This window comes from Geotrypetes seraphini, chromosome 3 (assembly GCF_902459505.1).
Source record: "Geotrypetes seraphini chromosome 3, aGeoSer1.1, whole genome shotgun sequence".
Taxonomy (NCBI): domain Eukaryota; kingdom Metazoa; phylum Chordata; class Amphibia; order Gymnophiona; family Dermophiidae; genus Geotrypetes; species Geotrypetes seraphini.
Window position 1 is genome coordinate 213,450,733 of NC_047086.1, and position 14,662 is coordinate 213,465,394.

The window sequence follows — 14,662 nt, forward strand, 5'->3', positions numbered from 1 at the left end:
CGTACTATTAGAAAATATTTTGATTTTATATCATTTAAAATCCTGGTTCAATCTTCAGTCCTTTCAATAATGGATTATTGTAATGTTATTTATCTGGGATCATATAAAATAACTACTAGCCGACTAAAAATCATACAAAATATAGATATTCGTTTGGTTTTTAATCTAAAAAAACATGATCATATCAGTGTATATTATCAAAAGCTTCACTGGCAACCATTTCAGGCTAAAGTGCTATTTAAATTTGGATGCATTTGTTTTAAAGTTTTATTTGGCTTACCTTGTTTCTCATTTAAGGTTTTTTATTTCTAAGAAAAATATTCGTAGATTTGGTTGGTTTTATTTTCCTTCAGCAAATGCATGTCATTACAAAAAGTTTTGGATAGGACCTTAGCATTCCAAGCAGGATTAATGCATTCATGTTTGAATCTTCTTGTTTCTCCATTTCTTACTTAATATCAATTTCAAAAAGATCTTAAAACCCACTTATTTAAACAATATAATATACATTATTGATTTTTATATTATCATGTAGTTATAATGTACTTTTAATCTTTTAATCTATACTTATTTTAGTTTATATTGTGTTTTCCTTATTCATTAGTATTAATGCTTGTATTAGTTATGTAGAATTTTATTATGTATGATGTTATTATTATACTAGTGTTTAAGCCCGTTACATTAATGGGTGCTAGAGTAGATGTCTGTCTGTCTGGGTTTTTTTCTTGCTTTGTCTCTCCTTGGATGCTGTCTGTCTGTCTGTCATTCTTTCTGTCTGTGTCTCTCCCTGGCCCCCTGTCTGTCTGTCTGTCTGTCTTTCTTTCTGTCTCTGTCTTCCTGGCCCCCTGCCTGCCTGTATTTCTCTGTTGCGCCATGCTTGCCTGTCTCTCTGTGGCCCCCTTCCTATGTCCATAGTGTCCTCAGTGCCTCCTTCCCATGTCCTTAGTACCCTTTCCTACGTCCTTAGTGCCCCCAGTGTCTCCTTCCCATGTCCTTAGTGCCCCCAATGCCTCTGTCCTGTGTCCTTAGTGCCCTCAGTTCCCCTTCCTATGTCCATAGTGCACCCAGTGCCTCATTCCTACGTCCCCCTCACTGCCTTCCAGACTTTGTCCCACCACCACCCCCTGAAGCAAGCCTGCCTGCCTCCCTCCCTCCCATCCCCCTTGAGCAGCATCTTTCCATTTCTACCCCCCCATCCCCCGTACAGTACAACCCGGCATTTTTCTATCCCTCCCTCCTTTCCATCCCCCTGTGCAGTAGAACCGTTCAGCAGCATGTTTCCATCTACCCCTCCCCCCACCACTACTGCCGCCGTGCAGCAGACCCCACTGGCCCTCCCATCCGACCCTCCCACCGCAAGACGACCTACAAACATCCTGGCTCCAGCAGCATCCGCAGCACTCTAAACACGCTGCTTCACGGCCTTCTACTGCCCGTAATTTCCTCTGCTGCGTCTCTGTCTCGATGTCATCAGGGACGCGGCAGAGGAAATCAGGGCAGTAGAAGGCCGCAAAGCAGCGTGTTTAGAGTACTGCAGACGCTGCTGGAGTCGGAAAGTTTGTGGTCGTCTCGCGGTGGGAGGGTTGGATGAGAGGGTCAACGGGGGTTTGGGCATGCCAAGGAGGGTTGCGCCGGAGGGGGGGAGCGACAACGACGAACTGCCTTATAGTGAGTGCTGCCTTACAGTGAGTGAGGGGGGTGCCGCTGCCGCAGCTTTTAACTTAAAAATAAACTTCGGCCGGGTGTGAAGTGTAAGGGAGCTGGCAAGACCGCACATCACCTTGGGGTCTGCGAGAGAGGGACCGTTGTATGCACGCATGCGCACTCCTACCAGCCACGGCCCTACAGATCACGGATCAGGGATCACGGATCACGCAGGTAAGAGTGCGCATGCGCGCTTAGCGTTTTATTATAGTAGATTGTATGTTGAGTACCTATTGTGTAAACTGCTATGAACTGCTGGTTAGGCGATATATAGAAATAAAATTATTATTATTATTATTATTATCATTATCATTGAAATGAAAAGTGTCGAAAGAAGTGTGGAATAATTTGTAAGTTTCATGGCTCCACATCATTCTCTTCTTGGATGGGCTGAGAACTTTTCAGCGGCCCCTCGTATACAATATATGGTGAGAAATCAACTCAGAATTCAATAGGTTCAGTTCATGTAGATATGTAGGTCTATGGAACACACATGTGGCACTTATTTGAATTGAATTTTAATTGCCAAACATTAAACCTTTTGTCTAACTTTTGCAGATCCTTTTTTATGTTTTCCACTCCCTCCAAGGTGTCAACACTATTACAAATCTTAGTATCATATGCACAAAGACTGATATATTGTTAGGAATAGTAGGCACATGGGTGACATATACAGTAGATCTAATCGCTTTAAATATCACAAATAGTATGCTTATATATTCGAGCTATTGATCTGTACTGGGGAAAAAATGATATACCATAACCAGTAATAAATGAGACTCAAAGACTCATCAAGCATAGACCGGCAGCTAGCACCACACATCTGTGCTTTCATGGAGTACAGTTAACTATCATTGGCTCAAAGACACCAGAAAAAAAGAGCAGCACAGACAAAAACCAATCAGGCAAAAAAGGCATATAGATCTGCCATGTCATAATCATAGGACTCAGCAGCGAAGAGGTCTTTTTACCAATTTATTCCTTTGGTTGATCTTTTTCTCTCCCAGTGCTGCATGCATCCACTGCAGCAAATTTGTTCATTGACTATTTCTTCAAAAACCAGGAAATGATTGATTCAGTGAGATCTCCACTTTTTCTTCTATGTTCTCTTGTAAGGAAGTAGGACTAAAGGTCAGCTGATCTGAGGGTCCGTGGAGAAGAGTAAGGGATGATAAGTTTATCAAGAAAAGCAGGTAAATGCATTAGTTTGATTTTAAAAGCTAGTAGTAGGATTTTTTATGTGGTGCGATGTGAGATGGGTAGCCAATGTGCTTCTCGCAGAAGAGGAGCGATATGGCCCTATTTTCCTGCCTTATATATGAGTTTGATTGCCGTGTTTTGAATAAGCTGCAGGCGACATGATTCCTTTTGGGAGATCCCATTATAGAGAGAGTTGCAATAGTCTAGAGAAATGACCAATGAGTGAATCAGAGTTGTGATAGCAGCAGTTTCGAGGATAGATGTTAAGGAGCGGATTAGACTAAGTTTGTAGAAGCAACTTTTTATGACGGAGCTTATCTGATCGTGATAAGTTAAATCTTTGCCTAAGATGACTCCAAGCAATTTTATTTTAGATTCCATTTGTATTGGACAGGATTTGATGGCAATTTATCTGTTTATGGTTTCGCTGTTTCTGATTATGTTGAGAGAAAGTTTGTTTTTATGGCGCCAGTTACTGATTTTATCCAGTTTAGAGTTTATTTCCTGTATGTCACGAATATCGGCGGGATCAATGGGATGAAGAAGTTGAATATCGTCTGCATATGTAAAGATTGTGAATCCAATAGACTGGGCCAAAGTAAGAAGAGGGTCTAGAAAAATATTGAATAGTAAAGGGGATAGAATTGAGCCTTGAGGAATGCCATAAGTTTGAGTAATAAGTGATGAAGTTGTTTCTTTTGAGAAGACTTTGAAATTACGGTCTTCAAAGTAAGTAGTAAACCACAGGAGAGCGGAGCCTGTGATACCACATTTTTGAGACGATTGAGGAGGAGATGATGAGCAACGGTGTCGAAAGCTGCTGACAAAGTCTAAAGAGATTAGAAGAATAGACTGCCTATGCCTGAATACTCAAGGGAGATACAAATTCAGCCTGTCTATACCTAGGTTAGCCATTATAAGCATTTGCAGGAGCAAGGAATCAGAGGTCAGGGCAAGTCCCAGGTCCAAAACCCAGTGCTGACTTGCTATAGTGAGAGCGTGTGGAGAACTTTCTGACCCCATGGCCCTATGGAGTCTCATTAAGAGGAGTGAGGGAATCTTAGGTTGGGGAGCACTACCATCCAGGTAGCCTATATACCATACCTATGGGAACCTACATCTATGTCAGAGGATAGTAATTATTAAGAACTTTGCACATAGAATAAGGTTACCAAACTTCCACAGCAAAGGTATTGTGTTTAAGAAGAAAATCTTTTATAATTTACTAGTCTTATAGCCCGTTACATTAACGGGTGCTAGAATATATGTGTGTGTGTCTGTCTTTATTTCTTTCTCTCTCTCTCCTTAGCCACTTTCTTTCTTTCTGTCTTTCTTTTTCCTTGGCTGTCCATCACCACCCCTTGCCTGCTCCCCCTGTCCATTCTCCCTTCCTTTTACCTCCCCTGTGTCCACCACCACCCCTTCACTGCTCTCCTTATGCAGCAGCAGCCCTTCTCCCTTTGTTTTACCTCCCCTCTGTCCAGCAGCACCTCTTTCCTTCTCCCCCTGTCCAACATTAGGCCTCCGTTCCTTTTTCTTCAGCCCCCCTGTCCATCAGTACCTCTTTCCTTCCTTTTTCTCCCCCCTCCTTCTTATCCCTATGATACTCTTACCTTGCTCTGCCCCTGATCAGAGGTTCCCAACAGCCGCCCAGTTGCACCCATTGGAAAAGTTCCCTCTGCCGCATCCCGCATTCCGCACCCCTCCTGACGCAACTCCCGCTGTCTTTCTTTCTGTCTGTCTCTGTCCCTGGTCCCCTTTGTCTTTCTGTGTATGTCCCTGCCCCTGTGTCTTTCTTCTTTTCTTTCTGTCTCCCTTCCTCCCTCTGTCTGTCTGTCCAAAGCAGTATTCCCTCCCCCTCCATTTCCCACCCCCCACACCAGTTCCCTGTACAGCAGCATTAGCGTTTCCTCTACCCCCCTTTCCCTTCCCGCAGGCCCGATTACACATGGCGATTCAAGCAGCGTGTGTAGCAGTCTTCACACGCTGCTTCGGGTCCTTCTACTGCCCTGATTTACTCTGGCACGTCCCTGATGACATCATCAGAGACGCGGCAGAGCAAATCAGGGCAGTAGAATGCCCCGAAGCAGCATGTGAAGACTGCTGCAAACGCTGCTTGAATCGCCGGGTAGGTAGTTGGGCCCGCGGGAAGGGAAGGGGGCGGCGGCAAAGGACTCGGGTCAGTTTAAGAGCCGGGACAGAAAGTTGCTGGGCTCCTCGGTGGGGGCGCTGAGCGGCGGCGATCCCTCTCCTCAGAGACCCCCCCCGCCTGCTCGCCCCCTGGAGGAACAGAGATCGGCGGCTGGCTGCGGTCCCGGCTTGTGGAGGCATCGGCGGCTGGTGACGTAAGCGCATGCGCACTCCTACCTAAGGTGCCCTACATCTCACGGAAAACGGACGCACGCAGGTGGGAGTGCGCGTGCGCGGCCTAGCATTTTATTATATTAGATATTTTGCATATCCTACAATTTTATGAGGATTACAAATTATTCAGGTACTCAAGCATTTTTCCTTAACTGTCCCGGCGGGCTCCCACTTTATCTAATGTACCTGGGGCAATGGGGATTAAGTGACTTGCCCAGGGTCACAAGGAGCAGTGCGGGATTCAAACCCACAACCTCAGGGAGCCGAGGCAGTAGCTCTAACCACTACACCACACACTCCCATCTAATATGAACTGTGCTAATTTACACAGGGTAGGATGATGGGAATCAGTTGATGACATTCTAACTTTTATATTGTAAAATCTTTTTGGAGGGGAGGAGAGAAGAAAGGAGGTCCTGTGTAAATAAGTTGCTACTGTTCCTGATCCCACAACCTCTGGATGTGGAGGCAGCAGCTCTACCCCTAGGCCACTTCTCACCTCGCTTGCAACTCAAAAGGGGGCATGGCCAGGGGAGGGGCATGTGTGGGTTAGGAACATTCACAAAATTTAGGTGTAATGTTATAGATTTGCCAAGTCCTCACTCCCAAAGTTGAGGCTGGTAATCAGCTCTAGGTGCTTTTCTATAGAGGGAGTGCGCTCCAGATTTTCCTGGCACCTAATGTTTGGTCAACTAATTTTTATTTAAGTATTTATATAACACTTATAATCTAAGTGGTTTACATTCAGATACTTAAATATTTGTCCCTATCTGTCTTGGTGGTCTCACACTCTATCTAATGCACCTGGGGCAATGGGGGATTAAGTGACTTGCCCAGGGTCACAAGGAGCAGCATGGGATTTGAACCCACAACCTCAGGGTGCTGAAGCTGTAGCTCTAACCACACACAAATGTTCACCAGTCTGCAATAAGAACAGTTTTTATTCCAGATGTAGTTACATAGGGGAGACTCGACACAGCCGTGTTTCAGCAACTAAGCCTGCATCAGGAGTCAATGTCAGCCTTAAACAAATAAAGAATATAAATAATTTAAAAATACAAAAAGATTAAAATAAATAAATAAATACAAACCTAAATAAAATGCTTCTAAAGAGCATAATAATAAAAGATAGTGGATTCAATGGGCATATCAGAGCAACAAGAGATGGACTGAATTAACATATTAACAAATATATTCAATAAATATTTGAAACTTGACAGGGTATTTCTCTTTTTTAATTTCATCTAATGTTTGGTACCATTTACTGAATCTGGCCCTATATGTTTTCAGTTTATATCAGTAAGCACTATTGTTAACTATTATGCATTATGAATGCCTCTGGTTTGTCTACCATTATTTCTGAACTGGATTAATAAGTTTTCTACAAACGGCGAACAACTGCAGGCAAAAATGAAAGAGAAGCGCATGGGGGAAAAGGGTCTGTGAAAACGGAGATTGGAAATGGAACTTGCTCCCATAAGTTAGAAACCTTCATCTAACTGTTTACCGGAGTATAATTCTGTAAGAAAGATTATAAAATTTGACTTGGTGAGAGAGAAAAAAGAGAGCCGACACAGAAGATGGAGAATAAATGGCGCATAATAATAACAATTTATATTTCTAGATCACCATTCCAGTTTTAACTGAATTATATTAGGACTTCTTAAATCAGGGGTGGCCATTGGTAAACTGGCATGTTGCAAGCTGCAAACAACTCTGATTAGCAGAAACGGAGCTGAAATGGAAAGCGTAGCCACATATACACGTGTGATCCAAAGGTTTCATTTCTTTCTCTCTCTTTTTTATTTAAAGTAATTTCTATACAGAAATTGGTCATCAGAGGACCGGGAGTTGAAATGAAGCCTGTGCTGTCTGTTGTAAGCAAATATATGAACAGAGGCAGGTGAGCTCATCTGCCCAGCAGCTACAAGCTGCAGTCCGTACATTCCAATAAGAAAGGTGTATTGCATGCTATCAGTAGGCAAAGAGAGATTTTCTTCCAAATAGAATTGTTTTCTCTTGAGATCCTGTACAAAACAAACAAACAAAAACCTTACAAAAAAAATCTATTTGAATTTAATCATATATGGGTTTTTTTTATTTCTTCTAAAACAAATTCTCAGTGCATTACAAATACAGAATTCCCCGCCTCGATAATCTCACTCTATTATTGAAGAAACTCTGCTGTCGGGTCCCATTACATCAAAAAAGAAAGAGAGAGAGAGAGAAAAGAATGGTTACAAATGAACCTTAAGGCTCACGGTTTGAAGATTCATCACCCAAGCACAGTTCTGAGTATCATGCTTCGAGAGCTGTTCATGTTTTGTGTAACACAGATGGTACAAATGGAAATGTGCTTTTTTAAATTTAATTTCTTTTAGTTGAAGAAATAATCAAATCAAGATGCCCAAAGGAATTATATGCTTAATCGTACCTCTGGGATGGTCAGGAGCAGGGATTCTGCCTTGCTTTGATACCTTTTGAAGCTTAAAAATGTAGATTGCTCCCACATTTTCCGGTTCAGAAATCCAGCCAACTCTGCAGTCTTACTGGCTTTATCGAGGACTGCAGTATTCTTGTCTGGACTGCAGTTATATTTGTATAGGGAAGACCTGTTTATGAGATTAATTGGAAACAATCCTCAAATTATAACAAAAGGTGATCCAGTATCTCTAACTCAGCATCTGTACTCTATATAACTTTTTCCACCCTATTACTATCTGTTGGAAGAAGCACATATATTTTAGAAAAAGCCATTTAAAATTGCCAGGAGTACTAGGTTTTTGGTGTTTTGTTATTGGTTACTGGATCAGACAATTGATCAGTTATCAATCTGTGATTGTTTCATTGTCACTACATCACTGTGAAAGCCTACGTTATTGTTGGAATAATAATATCAACAAAATATATTACATAGCATGTTATGGCCTATTTTAACATGCACGGTACAATTTTACTGACCTATATCACCGCTTTTGTTTCATCTCACACCTTGACCTTTTGTCTGCCCCTATCTACTTTAAGTCATCTGTGTCACCTGGTTGTCTTGCTGTATTTTTTCCTATTGCTTTTGCGTACCAATTACCCAGTTACCAGTTACCTTCAGCCCTTCATGAATGCCAGCTACAAATATGAAGAATGATGGTAGATCCATTTAGAGCAGTGTTTCTCAATTGGATCCTGGAGTACCCCCTTGCCAGTCAGGCTTTCAGGATATCCACAGTAAATATGCATGAAAGAAATTTGTATATAATGGAGGCAGTATATGCAAATCAAATTTAGCCAACTCAAGGCGTCGTGAGGAAAAGATGCCAATCAGCCGTGGGCTATTCTAGATGCACTTTATTGATAGTAGCACTATGTAGACTCGACACTGACAGTGTTTCAGCAATAGTACTTTTATCAATAGTCTATTAAACCACAAAAGATCACATAATACTGTATAATAAATATTGCATAATATTCAATAAAACTAAATAAAACATAACATATGCTAAAATATATGGAAACATACACAAGTCTGTCAAAAAGTAAAAATCAATATAAGAATAGAAAAAATAACAGAAATGAATGATAGTTGACCAAGGAGACCCAAAAAAGTATATGAGTGAAATCTGAAGGTATAAATGAACCACTAGTGTGAAATACTGAAAAAGTGAAATGTGTTGATGATAGATCATATAAATAAAGCTGGACATCCAAAATGTAGCAGTGATAATTAAAAAGATGGCCAGGAAAAATAAGACGCTTCGAAAATCTACTAGCATGGAGGGGCATTTTCGATAGGTCATCTAAGTCTGAAGTTGGATGTTTTGGGCAAGATGTCCACAAAACCAGTAGAAAAAATGTACATTTTCAAAGATGCCTATACATAAGTTTTGGTCCTTAGGATGTCTAACTTTTTTGCCATTTTCAAAAATAAAAATGTCCACTTGAAAAACGCACAAAAGCAAGTTTTGTAGACGTACCCAACTATCTTGGCTGATTGCGGCAGGGGAATTCCCATCAGCTGAGCCAGTTTTGGGGATTCCTGCCAGCTCAGATGATAGGGATTCCCCCTGCCAGGATCAGCTGAACTGTCAGGGAAATTCCTCTTTCCCTCCCTCACAGACATCCGCAGAGAGCCTCCACACTCCACCCTTCCCCCCAACATCTCTTGACACCCCTGACAGCACTGGCAACACTCCCCATCACCCAACACTCTGGACAACACTGGCAACAACCCCCCCCCCCATCACCCAATACTCCCGTACCTTGCATTGCAAAATCAGCAGGAGGGAAGCCCACTCCCTCCTGCCTACAGGGCTGCGTACTGCGAATGATGGGCCATCCCCCTCCCAATGCATCTTCAGATGCAGTGGGAGGGGCCTAAGGCCCTGACTGGCTCAACATCGCAACTTAGGCATGTTTTTGGATGTTTTAAAGTTTTAATTATGTCCCCTAAGTGTCTGAAAAATTGCCGTCTAAGAGTCATTCTACTGGACATCCAAGATTCGATAATACGTCTAAAGTAGACGTCCCATTAATTGTCCCAGAAAACATCCCTAATGATGTCAAAATTTCACCACGGTATTAATAGGATGTTCTCAACGTCCTGCACATCTGTATATAGCCCTGCACGTGGAATGACGTTTTTGTGGGTGTAGTGAGGAGTTTGGTGGCGGAGAGAGGTTGTTCGAGAGAAAAAGCAATAAAGAGACAGAGAATGAGAGTGAGAGAATACTAGTGTCTCACACACTAGTTTGGTGGCGGAGAGAGGTTGTTCGAGAGAAAAAGCAATAAAGAGACAGAGAATGAGAATGAGAGTGAGAGAATACTAGTGTCTCACACACTAGTATTCTCTCACTCTCATTCTCTGTCTCTTTATTGCTTTTTCTCTCGAACAACCTCTCTCCGCCACCAAACTCCTCACTACACCCACAAAAATGTCATTCCACGTGCAGGGCTATATACAGATGTGCAGGACGTTGAGAACATCCTATTAATACCGTGGTGAAATTTTGACATCATTAGGGATGTTTTCTGGGACAATTAATGGGACGTCTACTTTAGACGTATTATCGAATCTTGGATGTCCAGTAGAATGACTCTTAGACGGCAATTTTTCAGACACTTAGGGGACATAATTAAAACTTTAAAACATCCAAAAACATGCCTAAGTTGCGATGTTGAGCCAGTCAGGGCCTTAGGCCCCTCCCACTGCATCTGAAGATGCATTGGGAGGGGGATGGCCCATCATTCGCAGTACGCGGCCCTGTAGGCAGGAGGGAGTGGGCTTCCCTCCTGCTGATTTTGCAATGCAAGGTACGGGAGTATTGGATGATGGGGGGGGGGGGGGGGTTGTTGCCAGTGTTGTCCAGAGTGTTGGGTGATGGGGAGTGTTGCCAGTGCTGTCAGGGGTGTCAAGAGATGTTGGGGGGAAGGGTGGAGTGTGGAGGCTCTCTGCGGATGTCTGTGAGGGAGGGAAAGAGGAATTTCCCTGACAGTTCAGCTGATCCTGGCAGGGGGAATCCCCATCATCTGAGCTGGCAGGAATCCCCAAAACTGGCTCAGCTGATGGGAATTCCCCTGCCGCAATCAGCCAAGATAGTTGGGTACGTCTACAAAACTTGCTTTTGTGCGTTTTTCAAGTGGACATTTTTATTTTTGAAAATGGCAAAAAAGTTAGACATCCTAAGGACCAAAACTTATGTATAGGCATCTTTGAAAATGTACATTTTTTCTACTGGTTTTGTGTGATGGGGGGGGGGGGGTTGTTGCCAGTGTTGTCCAGAGTGTTGGGTGATGGGGAGTGTTGCCAGTGCTGTCAGGGGTGTCAAGAGATGTTGGGGGGAAGGGTGGAGTGTGGAGGCTCTCTGCGGATGTCTGTGAGGGAGGGAAAGAGGAATTTCCCTGACAGTTCAGCTGATCCTGGCAGGGGGAATCCCCATCATCTGAGCTGTGTTTGTGTGAGAGTGAGAATGACAGCTAGAGAGAGTATGAGAGAGAGAGTGAGAGATAGAGGGTGAGAAAGGGTGTGTGAGAGAGAGAGAGTGACCCCCAGAGGGTGTGAGCGAGAGACTGAGAGAGTATATGAGTGAAAGAATGTGTGATGGGGAAAAGGCGGGAGCCAAATTACTCCCCATGGAAGATGTAGGTTCTTGTGGAGCTGTACCTCCATTATAGGAGGCACCTGTTTGAATTTCACCAGTGGAGGTCCCCCTGCAGTGTCCCTGTCAGGGTCTGGAGATTTATCTGGAGCACCCTCCAGAGGTGTCAGCCAGTGACCTCCCCTATCTAAGCCATACACAGGCAGGGCTCATATAATACCTATGGCCTCCTAATATGAGGGGCCCCAATGATGTCAGCCCCCACTAGCTCTTCTGACCTTCCCTGAATGCAGCCTGTCGCTTTTTGTCTAAGTCAGAAAATAAAAAAGAACTATACTATAGATCAGCATCTCGCAAATTTTGTGGAGCTGCGGCTCGAGGCATCTGGAAGTGCGCAGACGTCAACGCGATGACATCATGCGCATGCACGAAGGCCTTCCAGATGGGGGTGCCAGAAGGGAAGGTACACGGAGAGAAGGAGAGGCGCCTCTCTTCCTTCCCAGTGTTTCGCGGCAACCCTGAAATCTCAGGAGGCACACTAGTGTTCCACGGCACACAGTTTGCAATACACTGCTATAAATAAATAAGTAACTAACAAAAAAGAAAAAGATATAGTAAAGACACCTATAGCACATACATATGTAGGTAAAAAAGAGACTTCAGAAACAAATATGCCCACACATCTCAGCACAACAATGTCATGCAAATAGGGATAGTCAGTCATCGGTCTCTGAAAAAAAAAAAAAACAACTCCACAGAACATAAATGTTCAAAAACACCAATCTTCATATAGTTATGCAATGCTATCCTCTTAAAAATAGGAGTACCCAGGGACAAAACTAAAAATCCCCAAAAAGTCCTCAACAGTGCATAACTTATCCAAAGTATACAAACATAGTATAGTAGGGTGAGCGGCACCTGGGGCAGTTCAAAGTGATGACATCACCAGTTACAAAAAAACTGCCAAAATTCAAACATTATAAAAACAAAACTAAAATTCCCTTATCATGAGGGGATGGGAGGCATTTTTGATAGGACGTCTTAGTCCAACTTTGGACATTGCCCACAAAACATCCATAATTGGACTTCCAGAAGGGTCCATTTTTGAAAATGCTGGATGTCCACTTTTTTAAAAAATCTTCTCATTCAGGGGTTTCCAAAGTCCCTCCTTGAGGGCCGCAATCCAGTCGGGTTTTCAGGATTTCTTCAATGAATATACATGAGATCTGTTAGCATACAATGAAAGCATCCCCTAGCATCTTCTTTTTCCAGCTCTCTTCCCTCCTTCCCTCCCATGGGTCCATCTCTCCTCCTCTATCCCCATGGTCCAACATTTTGCTCCCTCTCTTTTCTGTTTTTCTTCTTCCCTTCCCCCCCCCCTTGATGCTGAACAATGGAGGGAAAAAAAGAGATGCTGTATCTCTCTGCCTTCCATCCACAGGCCTAACATTTCTCCCTCCCTCCCTTCTATCCCCAGATCCAATTTCTCTCCCTTTCTCTTCCCAACTGTCCCCATCCTATCTCTCCCCCTGCCTGCCTGCCTCCCTCCCCCAGGTTCGCATTTCTCCCTTTCTTTTCCCAACAGTTCTTCCTTCAAGTATCTCTTTATCTCTTCCTCCACACCATTCCTGGTCCAACTTCTCTCCCTTCAGACCATTGCCTACCATCTCTCTCTCTCTGTCCTTTGTTTCTGGCCCCATTAGCTCTTCCCCCACACCCAAACTGGTACTTCTTTTAATACCCTCTCCCTCTGTACTTAAAAAAACTAACAAACCCAGTCCAGGAGGCTTCCTCAGCCTAGCATTTTTTCCTCCTTCTCTCTGCGCCCATGCATCTCTACCTCACTCCTCCCACCATCATGTCCAATTCTCTCTCTCTCTCTCTCTCCCTCCTCTCTCTGCCCAACATTTCTCCTCTTTCTTCATCTCTCCATGTGCACCATCTCTTTCCCTCTCTCAGACACCCAATTCTCCCTTACTATTCCCTCTCTCACTCCCTCCATTCTTCAATCCTATGGCTCATGCACCCTCCCTCCTTCCTTCATCACTTGTCCAAAGCTTGTTCTCCCTCACTCTCGAGTCCCAACACAACCTACTCCCTCCCTCCCTTCTGTGCCTCTTTCCGGTGGGTATTTACCTTCTGGCTGGCTCACTAGCTGCAATCATTTTTCTGGTGAAAGCTGTGAGCATCAGTGGCTGGCGCCTCATGCGATTCGAGGATGTGCTGGAAGAGTTTATTTTGTGGCCGTCAGTGAACCATACCTGTGCTGGAAGCGTTCCCTTCCTTCTGTGTCTCCTGGCGAGTGTTTATTTTATGACCGGCTCTCTTGCTGCAGTCGTCCGCGGGCAGTGTCGGTTCCTCGCACGCAATTCATGGCTACTTAGGAAGCCTTCTCTCTGACGTCATGATGTCAGAGGGAACGCTTCTGACACAGCCGCAGATTGCGCACAAGGAGCCAACGCTGACTGCATATGACTGCAGCAAGGGAGCCGGCCAAAAAACTACCTGCAACTACCTGCTGGAGGGAGACACTGAAGGGAGGGAAGAAGAAGATGGGCAGCACGAAATTCCTTGTTGGGCTGCATGCAGCCCGTGGGCCGTGGATTGGATACCCCTGGTCTAGGACATCCTGGGAAAGGTTTGATTATAGCTGCAGGGCATCCAAGTCTAAGTCCACCCAAAGCCCACCCATTCCCTGCCCATGGCATGCTCACCAACACACCATTTCTACTCTGGACACACAATGGGTAAGAAGTCCCACTAGATGCCCAGAAAGTCAGTTTTGAAAATGCCCACTTGGACATTTTGACTAGTAAGATGTCCAAGTGCCAGTTTATGCCATCATTTGGACAGCTATCTTTTTTGAAAATGAGCCCCATAGTCTGTAAAAAGCATTCAATTTAATGCCGCTATTCAGACTCGTTGGTAATACAGTATCCCAACTGAATATCCATTTCTGTTCCAATTGCCATATATGTCGCTGTGTGATTCCCCTCCAAATCGAAATATGATCTCTCAACAGCACAAATCCATAAAATCATGGCGAGCTGCCACACAATGAGGGACCAAAGGAGCTGTCATTTTCTTTGACGACACACAACTAGGTATTTGTGAATATATGCCTTCCCCCTCCCCCAATCCTTTCCATGTCATCTCCTTGTTTGAGGTCCTGGGGGTTGCAGATGCAGACAAGAGGTGGGCGCATCACATCTAGGACGTGATGGAACATCTGGCTTGAGCATGGTGACTTCACAATGTAACGTGACGCCTGAGGCGTTGCTGGTAAGAGCTTGAAGAAGAGGATT

At 44.0% G+C, this 14,662-nt stretch overlaps 1 long non-coding RNA gene across 1 annotated transcript in view; it reads right to left on the bottom strand.

Moving 5' to 3' along the window:
- Positions 1 to 7,186: 7,186 nt before the first annotated feature.
- LOC117356799 overlaps positions 7,187 to 14,662 on the bottom strand; it is a 55,509-nt gene continuing 48,033 nt past the window's right edge. The window contains exons 2-3 of the long non-coding RNA XR_004538716.1: positions 7,703 to 7,880; positions 7,187 to 7,295 (exon numbers count right to left, since the gene is read on the bottom strand). This is a non-coding gene — a long non-coding RNA (uncharacterized LOC117356799). The remainder of the gene's footprint in view (positions 7,296 to 7,702; positions 7,881 to 14,662) is intronic.